This window comes from Tympanuchus pallidicinctus, unplaced genomic scaffold (assembly GCF_026119805.1).
Source record: "Tympanuchus pallidicinctus isolate F22 unplaced genomic scaffold, pur_lepc_1.0 scaffold1, whole genome shotgun sequence".
Lineage (NCBI taxonomy): Eukaryota > Metazoa > Chordata > Aves > Galliformes > Phasianidae > Tympanuchus > Tympanuchus pallidicinctus.
In genome coordinates, this window is record NW_026294618.1 from 37,487,041 (window position 1) to 37,500,681 (window position 13,641).

A 13,641-nucleotide genomic window follows, 5' to 3' on the forward strand; every position below is an offset into this window, starting at 1 on the left:
CAATGGACTGTAAGACATTAATTCTCATGACTCTTTGCTCAAAATAACAGGACTCTGTAGGAATGGAAGGATTTACTGAGAGAGAACTTCTTGCAGAACCAAAATTATCATTTGTAATCTTAAATTTTATTAACAATACATCCTGACTGCTGTCACTTTCTTCATATTCTCTTTGTAAAGAGCTCGGTTCTTCACATAATTCTTTGCTGCTTCTGTTTGTTGAGGAACTTGAGACTTCTAGAATTTTCATCAAACACAGCTTTAAAACCTCAAAATTGATTAGTAAGATAATACAACCTGTCCAATATTAATATTTATTTTGCACAGTTTGAAATCTTTTTGTATCCTTCTGCTCTCTAAATACCCACTGTGAACTACATAGGAAACTAGATTTTGTCTACTTTGCAATCTGGCTATAAGCTGGATCTGTATTCATTCTCTGCAAGGTACAATTTTTGCTCTGTAAATCAACAAAAGATGGGAAATCTTGGAGGTAATAGTGGTGAGAAAGTAGAATGGTATTCTGCTGTTGCTCTAATTCTCTAGCTTGTCAGGAGACACAACTTTATTTTTGCTGTAGCTCAAGCACACAATACCTCTCTGCATATCTGTATTAGTGTTTGTGGTGTTTGATTTATAATAGGAAATGCTGTTTATTTTTCAAATTGCCTGCAAAGAGATGTAGCAGAGCACAGCTGAATGGAGAGAAAAAAAAAAAAAAAAAAAAAAAAAAAAAAAAAAAAGGTTCCCTTCACAGGGATAGTTCTGTATTAGGGATACAGCCATAGCTCTGTATTAGACTCATGTGAGCCTAACCCTGCAATAGAGATCAGTGTAACCCTGACTAATATAGGAAAGGCAACACTGCCAGCTGTAATCTTAAAACTCCTGAGCTAGTCTTGTTTATTTCTTGGTATGAGTGAGAGTAGTATTTTTTAATTTGATATATTCTCACACCAAATACTCTGTCATGGCCAAAATATTGTGAAACTGATTTTATTAGATATTGGTGGTTTAGAACAGTGTTTTAAAAGAAACTGAAACGTGTTTGAAACTTCCATATCGCATTCTCCAAGTTATTACAAAGGACAAGAGAAAATTTTACATTTGATATGCCAATGAATTACAAAACTCTCTTACAGGCCCTCTATTTAAAATGTATAATACATAAGCATTATGTTACACCTATATATGATTATTTATTGATTTATATTGTCATAGATAAAACTTCTTCAATCTAATAGGAAGTAGAAGAAAAAGCTGCTGAGAGCACAATGATTTATTTCAGATTAGAGAGAGAATTGATACTGGCAGCTAACTTTGAAACTATTACTCTTAGCAAGATGGTTTTCTTGTTTGTTTTCTTTCTACTGGAGATGTAGATAAACACACTAAATCATCACCTGGAGTTTGGCTGCAGTCTGCTACTGTGAAACTTTTATGAGTGTCTTTATTTGTTGTAACTCACTGGAAAACTTGCATATTCCAGACACATTATTTTGGTAGCTTTTTTGCCCCCAAGAAGTTTTCACTGTGTAATTCTGAAAATAAATCTTTTATTAATGTCTTTTAAGAAGTTATCTCTTCCCATACAATGTATTTGCCATCTTGAAAGAAGTGCTAAACAAAACAAGGGAACAGAATGCTACTACCAGAACACAATGCTAAAAATAAGTTGGGTTAAAATTCCAAGTTGTGTGGAAATATCCTCAGTGAACAATGGTCTACCTGTCTTCTCTAAAGTAATTGGTTTTGACTCAGTAGGCTTATCTGTACCTGAATACTTCATAGCAGATGAAGAAAGTCCTTCAAAAAAGGTTACTTACAGTTGTGTGCCAGAAGAAAATCTGCTGCACTGGGAATGCATCTTAAATTATTCTTTCTCTGAGAGTCACTATTTTAAGGAGATAAATTCTGGGTCAGACATGAGTTATTTGAACACGAATTATCCTGTGACTCCTGCCACCTTCTGTAGACACTCATTCTGATTCCTTTATTCATTATGAATACCATCTTGTCACATAGTAGTCAGTTTTAGTTGTGAACTGTCAAATATGACCCTATTTACTTGTCATCCTTGTACCTCACCAAGAATACTATTAATGACTAGCACTGTGCCTCTCCCTATTATCTGAGATCCTGTAGTGTCTGATGGATAAATTAAATAGAAGAGCAGGAAATTATTCTCCAAGACCCGCAAATCCCCTGTTAGTTGATCACATTATTTTTAATTATTGTTTTAAATTGAAAGGTAGAAATATGAAATTTTGTTACTGGAACTGTTTTGAAGGAAGTTTCTGGAGAAGTAAAAGGATGAAATATCCCTTCATCAACTTCAGGACTGAAAACCAAAACAATGAGCTTCTAAGACTATGGTGGAAGTGATAGTTTCTCATTTTGTGACCTTTCATTCTTCCATCTGCCTCCAACATTCTGCATTTTATGAGCCAGTAAGTACCTTGCAATTCTCCCAGCCAATTTATACGCTATCTGACTCCATTGATCTAGAATCTTGTCCTTGCAAAATCTGTTTCAGAATGAACAGAAGGGGGGAAAAACAAACAAACAAACAAAAAAAAGGCAAGCAAAATTTAACCTCTCTGGAGAGAGAATTAAAATAAGATCATATTTAATAACCTATTTCTCTCTGCATTCTTAAAATTATATTTCTTACTCAACACTTAAAATTTTGTCTCTGAATTTTGTGTGGGAGCATGGACAGGCACGTTTGTAGTGGAATTTTACTATTATGGTGTCTTTTTTCATTACCTTTTCACCTTTGAGGACAGGCATTTTTCACACTTCAAAAACATCTTAGAAGATATGGGTCATGGACTTACAGACACAGCAAAAAGAGTGAAAGGAAGAATGAAGATAAGAATCTATTTCACAGTCCCATTAATTTATCTTCATGATCTTCTTAAAAGAAGATCTTCTATTAGGTAGTACTCCCTTCATAAAATCAATTTCAAAGGACAAGTTCCACATACAGTCAAAATCCTTGAACAGAACATGTGGTATTAAATACTGCCTCAAGACACAGGATATGGGGATGGCTGTCCCTAGATTAGGGGCATCACCCAGCACCTTAGCTAGGCTCCTGAGCTCCAGACACAAAATTTGGGAAGTGCCCAGATGCAACTACAGTACCCAGCTGGTATAACCAGAGGGATGATGCCAGCCACCATCAGCCCCTCCTGCTTTTTGGAGCCTTGTTCTGGGATCTCCCTGAATCTCCAAAGTGACGAAGCTGAATGGGTTCCTGCGGATGAGGAGGAGAGAAGAATATTTCTCAAGCCAAAGAGCTCTTCTGGGGTTGGGAGAGTGACTTTGAAGAAGTTTGAATGTTTTCTGAATTGAATATACACCCTTTCAAACATTCAAACAATTGCTGAAAGGTGCTGGCTTCCAGGCTGAATTCCTCCCTGCTTCAGTGTTTAGATACAAAAAGCTGGTGGAAGAGGCTCATCACATTAGAGTGTGATGTTAAACCCAGGGCATAGGAATACTGAGCATGCTGACTACCACCAGCTCTGGACAGGTTACTGTCTACTGATTACAATTTTTTTTTTTTTTTTTTTTAACTGAGAGCACTGTAAGAAAATAAAAGGATTAAGATCTGTGCATTATACAGTTCTCAAATGTATGACTCTTCTGATTAAAAAGGGGGCTGGCACATCCATTCCTTGTGCTGCTCGTGGTTGTTATTTCATTTAAATTAGATAATCATGCTGTGCCAATGTTACCAAAAGAGCCTCCCCTTCTGAAAAGCATGAAAAGTGAGCAGTTCTGTAGGTAATAGGGATCTTTCTCTATGGGAAACAGATAACTAATCCAGTGCTGTCAAAAAGAGTTATTTTGAACATCATCAAAAACTCAGTTCTGACACTGGACAGGTGTCAGTTCCATCCTTCAGGGGTAGCAGCTTATTTGGGAATCATACTTTTCCATTCAGATACTTTGAGTTATGAATTGCTTAAACTTGGTCATCTGGTATTTCTGCATCCTAGTTCACCTCAAATGAGCTGTCAAAGCATTACAGTCTCCACAACATACTGATGTTGCCAACAGACCAGTGTTTCTTTGTTAGTCTGTTAACTCCATATAAAGATTTAAGATGGTTTTGATGTGAAAAAAACATCCTTACTTTTCTGGTCAGAGGACAAAAGTTAGAACATGAACAACCAGTAATGATGAAAGATGATTAAAAAAATAAAGTCTCTAAAAACAAAGTTTGCGAAATTGCAGTACTGAATCTTGCCAAACTTCATTCCTAACACCAGAGGGAGCTGTGCAAAGGCATAAATTCTAAAAAATTCATAAATTCTGAGATGCTCAGATTGTACATGCAGAACTGGACTTAGTAGCTAATACTAGTGTCTAAAATGCTTACAGATATTGCCATAAGGTAAGCCTCTGTTGCCTACTTTTTGATGGAGAGCTAAAAAGACAGCTCAGCAGTGAATGCCCCGAAGTTTCTTTTCTGACCTCACAAAGAGAATTTAATAAATTCAACATAATTTTTTAATATGAAATCCTTTTAAAAAAAAAAAAAAAACAAACAACAACAAAAAAAAAAACGCTTTCATACATCTATTACTTGGCTATCACTGGTAGTTTGTTTATAACACGTGTTCCATATCCTTATTTTTTGCCACTTTCATCACTTTTGTTTCTTCTTCTATTCAAAACTTTAAATTATGAAGATCTTATGGGCTTAATATTGTCTTCCCTATCAACAAAGAGCGAGCTCCTCTGCAGTAAGGCTTAGGATTTTGGAAGGGGATTTTATATATATAAAAGTTTCAAAGGCAATATTAAAAACTTCCTAATCAATCATGGATAAAAGCATATTTAATTGCAAATTACTTAAAACAATAATATTAGGGAAACTTTTGTCTGTAGTTCAGCAATTGTCTTAAGTTTTGCTCCCATTCTTAAAGAAAAGCAAAATATCCACTGATCTATTAAGCTTCCTCAAGCACAATTTATAATTACTTCTGTAAGTGCTTCTAACTGGCATAAATTCTGTTGCTGAACACCTCTGCCAGCAGATAGATAACAAGATTTTTTTCCCAGACATTTAAGAACCAACTGCAAAATACATAGAGCCTCCCCGTGCATGCTGAGCATGTTTAGTGCATGCCATTGATCCACTAGCTGGATATCAGCCTTCAAATTCAAGAGATATTTAATATCTGGGGTTTTTTTGTGAATTTGTGCTAATAACTGTTTATTTTTTACTTTTATTTTCCTTTAGACCTTTCACTGTTTGCTGCAGTAAAATGACTTTTTCAGCTTCACTTGCAATTACCATGCTGCAGTAACTTTTCTAATGCATTTACCTTTGTTTTATTGTCTGACATTTGCCAACATCACCCTTCATTTGCCACCCAGGAGTCCAATTAATTTTAAGAAGCCCAGTCTTCATTCATCTGTAGCTTTTAATTTCTATGCAGTAAGTTCATTTCTGTATGAAATACCACATTCTTTATTTTAAAAAAAGTATGCAGTTATGATTACTGATGTGCACACTGAGTTTCTGAATGTGAAAACGATCATCACCCATTTGCATGTGCAATTATCCATTCTGCGTATACCATCTGCAGGCGAAGGCTTCATGGTGTACAGTGGTAATTTCACATGTAAATTAGACATGTGACAACATCTGCATGTTTCACATGCAATTACTCACCTAAGACATCTGAATATCAAGATCTACAGTAACAATTTAAAATAATGATGTAGCACTATCAAATCTCGTGTCATATTATTATTTCATTTCACATGTAGCTTCTGTCATGTAAGTTAATAATTCAAGAATTTGTAGCAAATTTGTGGATGTATTAACACCTCTGGAGAATTAGTAGCTGGTAAATGGAAGGCTTTGATACAAACTTTGACCTTCATAAATGCAGTTGAGATCACTCATATGAAAGATGCAAGAACATAGGCTCATTTTGAGAGGGTTGAACCTTAACCTTTATCTCAGCTGTAGAAGATCTGAAGTTTTTATGTTAAATACACTGCAGAAGCTGCTGATGGGTTTGAGCTATTCTTAAACATATGACTACAAAGTTATGGATCCTTCATTGTTTAAGATGTTGATAGAGCAATTTTATGTCTCACGCAAAGATCACTGATGTGGATGTTAAAACCCAGAATTGAGTCAGGTGAAATAGCAGTTTTCATTCAGAAATGTCTGCATCAGGACATGCAAGAGCAGCAAGTGTGAAGAGAAAGGATTAACAAGGATGCCTTTGTACTTGGCTGAAAGAATTTCTTCTACTGGAAGAGTTTCTCCTAGGTGGAGTCTGTACATAAGTGTAAGTCTTTCATTTATATCTGAGGTTGATATGATTGAGATTTGGAATTTGGGTTATGCTTGGCTCCTTTTACATAGTAGTAGAAATAGTCAAATAGAATTGTTATCCCACTGGTGAGTGTCCTGCTTTAATCATAAGTCTGTTGTGGAACATTTCATATCAAACACTGTATTTCAATCAAATTATAATATGTGTTTCAGCTCCTCTTTGTTGGAGTGTTTTAAGCTTTCTGTGTGAAAATGGCAACATCTGGCTCCATTCCAGTGCACTTATAAATGTATCATGAAGATGGTCATGTTCATTCACTAGCATTTTCATTCTACTGAAATAAAGGTTGATTATATTTTATGTAAGATGCAAAGGAAACATACATACTTAGAAGAAAAGTCGTGCAAAATGCACCTGACATCAGTGCCATTGCAATAACTACTCAGAAAGATACATCTCAGTGCAAGTCTAGCAGTGCAAGAGATTGTGCCAGGGCACCATAAAATAAATTCTCTCTATTAAATCAGTTATTAAAATAGACCCTAGCAAGGTTTTGGCTCAAACCATCTATTATCAAACAGACATAACTCAGGGAAAGCAGACTCTGTGGACCATTTGCTGTGTTTCAGCACTGTGTTTGCTGGCTACCCTATGCCAGATCGTCTCTACCCATCAACCTTTGCCATGTTTTCTGTACTAGCACAGACACAGCCTGAGCAGCTGGGTCTCCTGGAAATTGAATTATGCTTTAAGTGATTGAGAAGTATTGTTGTTATAGCAGCAGTAGTTTAAGGGTATGAGAGAGACAAGGTTTATCAGGAGAGGGAATATTTTCTATCAAATTAATTCATTCAGTTAGTGAAGAAAGGAATGCATTTAATGCTCAAAATAGGCATTTTTGAAAATAATGTTGACTGGCTGATAACAAAAGGAAAAAAAAGTTTTAAGAAAAAATACGGGAAAAAGAAAACGAACACAAGGTTTTCTATTGGTAGTCTGTCCTTGTCTATTCTGTCCTCTTATATTGTACTCATCGTTATGATATATGAGAGCCTGTTTTCAGTTTGTCAGAGAACATGACTACAAAATAAAGGCATGGAACTAAATCAGTCTGGCTCACTAAGTCCAGTCATCATTTTGTCAGGTAATCCCTTTTTAAAATGTATCCTTCTTAAAACTGATCATGATTCTCTCTTCCCCTTTTCTCATGATGGAAGGATGTTTCAGAAACATAGTGCCCTTAAGCTTTGAAATTTCCTTCTAAATTTTATTGCAAATTGATTGATCAACCATTTTTTGAGTCATTTATCTTCTGCTAGAACAACTTAAAATGCTGTTACCTTCACTAAGTGGGTGGCTGACCTTCTTATGTACTTGTAGAAAGAAATCTAGTAGAGTTTTGCTCAACTGATTATACAGATTTTTATAATTATCCATATTGTACCTGATTATCTGACAGCTGTGTTGTTCTAAATTATCTTATACATGGGGACAAGAACACTGTGTGCACTGTGAGAGGAAGTTTTACAGTTTCTATTGGTGTTCAACCTGTCTTTCACAGAAATACCTGAACTCCTACATCTTCCAGTTTCAGTTACCTTGTTTTTCTTTTATGACCACATCACATTAGTGACTCACAGTCATCTTGTGATTACTAATACACTCAGTGCATTTTACATCTGTCATGTGTTGCTTGTTCGTTCTCTGCATCTTTTCCCAGGAGGAGAAAGATGTCCTGAGATGTGACAAGCTTTACTGGCACTTTCCCTGTTGTGTTTCACTCTTTGTTCTGTGGCACATGTTGCTGCATACTTCTGCAATTTCTGTTTTAGTTTTTCTATTTGGATGGAAAGATGATGCCATCTGTGATTGTTGATATCTCCTGGAGAGCTAATTCTTAGTCTAGGATAATTCTGTCCACACAGAAGTGTTTTTTTCTTGGTGTGAAGTATTCAGGAACGGCAGGGGATGACAGTGGTTTTATCCTAATATCCATCCTGTAACGGATCTGTAGATATTTTGTCACAAAAGGAGAAAATTGACACAAAATTCTTGAAGGTATGCAGAGATGTAGCATCAAAGATGTACTGTATAGCCCACACAACAGCTATATGCTGCTCTTAGAAACCTACATTAATAGGGAAAGTAATCTGCACTATTTATACCTCCTCTGTTTAGTGCTTAATACTTTTAGCCTCATATGTCCATATACCTGTAATGACATGACACAGTCAAGAGGAGAAAAATGCATAAATATTGTCAGTTATATCATTCTGAAACAAAAAACTTCATGGTCTTTGGTGAGAGCTGGCATGGTCATACTTAATCAGGAAGCAAACTGATTTCAACAGGAGTGAGGGTTATGGAAAGAGAATCAACAGAAGGATAGTCCTTCAGGTGCTAGCATTAGAAGGGACAAGTGCTCTGAGTTCCTTTTCAAAGAACCTGAATCAAATTTTGAGATGAATATGGATTCTGTGGAAAAAAACAAAGAACTTTGTTTCTGTTAAAGAGGATAGATAAGCACAGAATTCTTGATGTATTTTTAAATGAAGATTTTATGTCATTTCTTTGCAGAAAGAAGAATCTCACTCAGAAATTCAAAACAAATGGAAAATACGCAAAACAGTAAAAAATACAATCATATGCAACTATGAGATTATTTTAAAACTGATGAAAAAAAATAGTATGTAAAATACCTTGATGGATTTCATTTTAAATATTGGGTGAATTATGCGGCCTGTTTTCTTGTTTTGTTAATGAAGCATCAGAACCTAAAATATATTTAGTGTTTCATGAATATTCAATGAAATGTTAAATATTTGCAGTGAGGTTTGGCAGCCTGAACTTTCCTGAAAACTTAACAGAGGAGAAGATTTAAAAATAATTTGAATCCTCCAAGAAGTCAAAGCTAGGTGTTCAGACAAGGACTTTAGTGGCTTTAGGTTTTTCCATCATGAAATGCAGAAGAGCATCATGAACGAGGTCGCGGCTTCAGTCAAATAATATCTTGACCAAATAACAGACAGAGATGCTCAAAGGTTACTGGCTTTTAGAACTGAACTGGAGTAATTATTATTATAAAACACAATCACTTGTTTTGTAACTGATACCCAAAACAGGGCCTTCCGTTTGAAAATATTTGAAAATATTTTTAAACTCTATTATTAAATGCTATTTTATAAAAATTTGCAAGTAGAATTAGAGATTAACTGTAGAATGTAAAAAATGGAAGCTGTTTTGCCAGAAAACAAATAAAAATAAACACACAGAACAACCTCCTAAATCATTTTAAGCTTGAGCTCTTCCTTTACTCAGTAATATAATCAAGCCATGGAGAGGAAAAAGGAGGTTCTTCTTGCCTTCACCTCCATGTCAGTGTAGCATCAGCTCCCCATCACAACTACTGGTAAGAATGACCAGAAGATGATCTAGCCTCACCCTCTCTCTTTAGTAAAACTGCAGTCAAATCCCGTTGATGTTGGGTATTTATAAGTCCTAGAGATTACACTTCAAAATTCTGCTGGTAGCAATGTTTTAATTCGTTCTGTGAGTCACACCAAGGCTCTGCACTGCCCCCTTGCTGGAAGGAGACAAGCATAGATGAACAGGGTGCCTTGCTGTAGACTATCTCATTATTCCTTGTTGCTTTCTGTCGTCGTTCAGGCTAAAATCATAGACTGCAAATTGCAAGAGATAAGGGGAAGACAAATTCCTCACTCCTTCATTTCCCTTTGGAAGGGAGGCATAGCTTTTTAAGGAGAGATGTTCTAGGGATTGGTAGTCCTGTCATCTCTCCTACCCAAACCCTTTCATGTATGTACATTAGAGATGTATACTATATGATATTGAGATAGTGTGACAACTTAGTTGTCTTGGTTTCAGGTAAGAAGCTGCTGGAGGAAGCTAGTCAAGTGGCTTCAAACAGTGCATTCCGGCTTTATTTCCAGTGTCCACCATTAGATAAGCCATGGCATGCTTTGTATTTCATGCTGATGATGCCAGATATTTTGCTTGACTTGCAACAACCACAGAATTTTTCCTCTAGTGGCCAAGTAAAAAGAGTACATCACTGGAAGACTTATGTTTTCTGGAAAAGCTTTTTATATATTTATTATTTTCAAATTTTAAGATACTCCAAGTCAGTAAAGTGAGCATACATCAAGCAAAAAAAGAGTTGCAGAACTGCAGGTTTGTGTGGGTAGGAAGTGACCTCAGGAGATCATAGAGTCCAACCCTGCTGCTAAATAAGGTACCCTACAATACCCTGCACAAGTAGATATCCACATGGGTCTTGAATATCTCCATAGAAGGAGATTCCACAATCTCTATGAGTAGCCTGTTCCTGTGCTCTGTCACCTTTACTGTAAAGAATTTCTTCATGTTTGTATGGGACTACTTGTGTTCCAGTTTTAGGCCATTACTCCTTGTTCTATCGCTACGCACCTCAGAGAAGAGCCTTGCCTCATCCATTTGCCTTCCACTTCCCTTTAAATATTCATAAATTTTAATCTTCAGTCTTCCCCACGGTGAACAGACTCAGGTTACTCAGCCTTTCCTGATATGGGAGTTGCTCCAGGTTCTTTATTGTTTTTGTGGCCCTCTGCTAGCCTCCTTCTAGGCAATCCCTGTCTTTTTTGAACAGGGGAGCACAGAACTGGACAAGGTATATTAAATGTGGCTTCACCAGGGCAGAATAGAAAGGAAAGATCACCTCACTCAACCTCCTGACAGTGCTCATTTTAATGCATCCCAGGATAACGCAAGCCTTCTTGGCCACAGTGTCACACTACTGGCTCAAGGCCAACCTGTTGTCCACCAGAACACCCAGGTCCTTCTTTGCAAAGCTCCTCGCCAGCAGGTCATAGTAGGTTACCATGTTGGTTAAGTAAGATTTCCCCTTGTGACACCTACTGATAGCTTTCTGCTCTTCCAAAAAAATAGAATAATTATGTGTAAGCCCCAGTCTGTGAAAATGTGCACCTGTACTTGACTTCCTTTGTTCAAAGAGAAAATGGACTTGCAACACAAGAAAAGAAACCAGTCTGAAATCAGAGCTTCCCAATCTGTTGCAAACAAAACTTATGTTTCCAAGGTTGTATTAAAAGTATAGAAACTGCAGCCTGGGGTGAATACCAAGCATACCATACCAATCCAAGGGATTAATGCAAAACCTGCTGCATGTCACAGTTCAAGACTGAACCTGATCTTTGATAGCCCACTTATATTTGTACTGCTAAAGCAGATCAGCTTTTATGGTAAATGGCAAACAAGCAAATGTGACTGTCATTCACCAAAAGCTGTTATTAACATTCAGAACACAGAGTCATCAGTGATTATTTAAACACCAGAAATTTAACTGTTTATATTCTCAATATTTTGTGCTGTGGTAGCACTCGGGCTCTCAGTCAGTGATTAGGGCATCCATGTACAAACAGTTCTGCAACCTATAATCGAAGGATGTTCTTGGATATACAGAGAAAATGTACACAACTAGCTGACTGGTAAACAGAATGAATGGTGATGACACTATATGTTGTGTTTGCAGCTTTTTGAAATTATATCATACATCACTAGATTAGCATAAATTCTAATAGCAAAAAAGTATTGTATAGTCCAAATCCTGGTAGAAGATGATGGAAGAAAATTAGTTCACTCTCATACTATCTTGCATTCAGGAAGAATTTCAGTGTCAACTGTTTATGTGCTGGGTCGGCCTGGTTCTGTGTCTAATGGGACACCACTAGAGAGGAAGAAGGGGGGAAAAGTAGTGAGATGGACCTAAAAACAAAACAGCAGCAACGAGCTGAGGAGGAAAGTTAATTCACTGAATATATTAGAATGCAAAATAACACAATGTAATACAATATAGATGGGATCAACACTAATAAATAAAATGAGTGGTACTGCAGTCTGTACACGGTTTTTGTAGCAATCAGTACCTATTGCTCTTCCACTCACAGCAACCCCACAGCAGACAGATCATCTAACAGACCAGGCAAAACAGACAGCTGCTTAAAGGCTCATTGATAACCCTTGTGATCCTTAAAATACACTCTTGTGAGGTAATTGATACTATGTATACAAGAAGCCCCTGGGCCAGTCATAATAGGGTGCTTTTGGCACCCTATTTTCTTTACCAGTGAGACTTATTTGGTCACTCCAGAAATATAAACTGATTTTGTCCCTTTGTGACTTGAAGGCAATAGAGTGCACTGTGCATCAGTGCCCACCAGTGCCTTATATTTCTTGGGTTTGACGTGCCAGGCCATTGAATCCACACAGTACAATACACTCTATTATTCTTTTCCCCCCACTAGCAGAGGGCAGGGTTCCTCTACTTGCTGCCTGCATTGTACTTCTCTCCCGAGCTGTGATCAGGACCCACAGTAACTGGAGAAATTGCACAGGTGATTTATCTATTTTTGACATGGTAGAGTTCAGTATCTCATGTGGCAGGATCAGAAAAACAAGCAAAATCACCACCCTGGACTTCAGTAGGGCCAACTTGGTCCTTTTCTAGCAATTGCTAGGGGAAATCCCGTTGGTCAGGGTGCTTGAAGGCAAAGGGGCCCAAGGTAGTTTGTTAGCATTCAAGGGCTGCTTCTTCCAAGCTCATGATCAGAGCATCCCAAAAGGTTGGAAGTCAAGAAAGGAGCCAGGAGACATGCATGGTTAAACAGTGAGCAGCTGGGAAAACTCTAGTGCAAGAGGAGAGTCCATCCAACTCCCCCCATCCACATCCTGGGGGCTACTGCCTACTTCCATGTGTAGAGTTATCCCCACCCACTGGATTATGATCTCATGGCTCTGCCCATGTCATCCAGCAGTCAGCACTTTGCTTCTGCCAGTGCGGTCGTGACCAGCTTTGAGCGATGGTTGTCGACAGCGTTCTCCTTATCCTCAGCCTCCTGCTCCTGGTGGCTGGGGTGTCTCTGCTCACCGTTTCCTGGCGCCGACAGGTAGGGAAATTTGAGGATGGGAGCCACTTGAGGCTAAGTGACTGAGGGCTTTGGGGTGGGGGTGAGGGCTGCTCCGCAAGTCCTTTCACTGTGCCACGTTCATGTGCCCGTAGGGTTCTGACCGGCGCCAGCAATGGTGGACATGGTGGCTGCAAGTGGTGGCATCGAAGTCAGGTGAGTCCCCTGAGGGTCAGCCTGGCACGTTCCCAGGCTGGGCCAGCCCCCCGGGAGAAGCCAAGCCTCGTACCAGCCTCTGTCATGTAGCAGCCAGGCCGGGTGGGCCTGGAAGATCCCTGATGCCCCCTACCCTACTGTGGCTCATGCCCGCTCCCTGTTTTACAGGTGCTGAGAGGCAGGCAGGCAGG